The sequence below is a fragment of the Rousettus aegyptiacus genome, unplaced genomic scaffold, assembly GCF_014176215.1.
Source record: "Rousettus aegyptiacus isolate mRouAeg1 unplaced genomic scaffold, mRouAeg1.p scaffold_m13_p_1, whole genome shotgun sequence".
Taxonomy (NCBI): Eukaryota; Metazoa; Chordata; class Mammalia; order Chiroptera; family Pteropodidae; genus Rousettus; species Rousettus aegyptiacus.
Window position 1 is genome coordinate 7,018,497 of NW_023416284.1, and position 2,507 is coordinate 7,021,003.

The window sequence follows — 2,507 nt, forward strand, 5'->3', positions numbered from 1 at the left end:
TTCTTTACCTGCCAGGATAGTAGGTTCCCCCTCCCACCCTGCCCATGGAGATTTGCGTTCATTCCAGGGTAGTAAAAATAATGCCTTGGCGGAGGGAAGGTTGAGCAGGCTTGCCTCGTGAGCTTGGGGGGTCTGCTACACCGTGGCATAGCTCCCCCGAATCTATGGAAGTGTGGCAACCAAAACCTGTTGCTTAACAATTGCTATCATTAACTCAGGATGGCTGTGTTCATTCACTCGACAAATACCTAGCGTGCCAAGCCCTGGGGGAAAGAAAAGCCTTGAGGGAATAAGACAAAACCCCGTGCCCTGAGACTCCAGGGGCAGGTGCTGCTGCACGGCGCCCAGGGGACCTGGAGGCCTGCGGTGGCAATGAGGGCCTCGCCTGTTCACGGGGCTGGGCCCCGGCTAGGGGGCCACACATTTAGAAGAGATCCTTGTTGCCGTGGTAGTTGGACAATGAGTGTTCGAGAACTCCCTCTGTGCCCGGCACGGTGCTAAGATTTGTCACTTCCTTTAATCTTTGCACACCCCTGTGAAGTGGGTGAAACGGAGGCCCCAGAGGTTAACCAGTTTGCTCCAAATGCTCAGCCGTGGTGGTGACAGAGGTGGGATTCGAACCCGGCCTTGCCCGACTTCCAAACGCTTTTGTTCAGCCGTGGTGGTGACAGAGGTGGGATTCGAACCCGGCCTTGCCCGACTTCCAAACGCTTTTGTTTTTTAAAGCACCCGTTCATGACCTTTTATTAGTACAGGCTGTTCTTTTCTTTTTCTTTTTTAATTTAAATCACCGATGGCACGAACAAGGTTTTCTGTGTGCTGTTCATTTTAAGCCGCGTCCGGGGGAAGGTGATGGGGACCTAGTAGCTTCGAGGAAAAGCTACCCTGTCCCCTGGGGTTTTGCAGGCGTGAGCTCCTGGCGCGGGGCCCCTGAGGGCTGAGCTCTGCCTGACCTGGTCATTCTGAAATCAGGGGCCCCCCTGGGGAAGGATGCAGGCCAGGGAGAGCTACGAGGCAGGCTCAGAATGGGGGCTAGAAATGACTCATCTGTGGCTATTTATTACCCATCCCCGTTTCTCAGTCTGATTGGGCTGCTGGAGCCCTTCCCTCTAGGTGCTGAGTAAGCAGCCCGAGCCATCCTGCCCCTCTCTGGCCTCATCTGGAGCTCGCTCTCCTTGCCCTCAGCAGCACTTGGGCCCCTTGGGGCTGCTGGAAGTTCCCCACAACTGTCCTCTCATCTAGGCCTTCCCAGCAGCCACTTGTCCTCTCTCCCCAGCCCACTCTTCCTTCAGGTCTCAGCTTAAATGTAGCCTCCGCAGGGAAGCCCTCTCTGACCACCCCCACCCCATCACTGTTTGGTTAGGTGGCCCTCGCCACGTGCTTCTGCAGCACGCACCCTCCCTCTTAACGGTCACCAGTGAGTAATTAACCAGTTGCCCCATCCTCCCGTCTCAGCTGAAAGCAGCTCCTCCGTCCTTCCAGTTCCCCAGGCGAGACCCCTGGAGTCGCCCTCGATGCCTCTGTCTGCAAATCCTGTCTCTTCTGCGTTTAAAGTTCACCCAGACTCCGGCCCCTTCTCATCTCCCCACTGTGCCCTCCTGTTTTGAGTGTCTGTCACCTCTCCCCTACACGCTATGGCTGGAAGTCAGGTCATGCTTCTCTGCTCACAGCTCCCGAGTGGCCCCTATCACGCAGGGGAACAGCCACGTCCTTCCAGTTACGACAGGCCCCGCAGGACCTCCACCACCCTGCCCCAGCTCAGCCGCAGCCGCCAGGGCCGGCCAGTCCCACCTCAGGGCCTCTGCACTGGCCATTCCAAGCTACCCTCTCTGTCTGCCTGGCTCCCTCCCTCCCTCCCTCCCTTCCCCCCTCTCTCTCTTCAAAAACCACTTTTATTTAATTTTATTTAAATTAGCATCCCTCCACCCGGCTCACCCCACCTTCCTCCCTTCCCTTATTTTTCTCAATAGCACCTGTTGCTCTAACATATCACGTACTTCGCCCATCGATTTCCTTTGTTGTCTGTCTTCCCGTCACTAAAATGGAAACTCTTCAAAGGCACGGAGCTTTGAGGCTTGTATACACTGAGGTATCCCCAGCACCTAGCCTGGGTCTGACTAGCTCCTTAGCACTACCGAGCCCTGAGGGTGGGATGCCAGCCAGTGGCAGGACTTGAGCCCTCAAGGACATTCAAGGACAGGCTGATTGTAGCCGCTGTTCGAAATGCAAGAGTTGGCCTGAGACACACACAGACTCCCAAAAGGCGGGCTCCGGACATGACACACTCGTTTTTTCGCTTTTGTGTTTTTTATCCTTGCCAAGGCATGCATTTCCCTGGTTTCTCTTTAGCCAGACAATAGGCTGGTTTCGAGGTGGTAGGTGGACAAGCTGTCCTGGGCATCAGTGTGGCAGGCGCTGAGGCCGGACACAGCTGTCCAGGGCATCAGTGTGGCAGGCGCTGAGGCCGGACACAGCTGTCCAGGGCATCAGTGTGGCAGGCGCTGAGG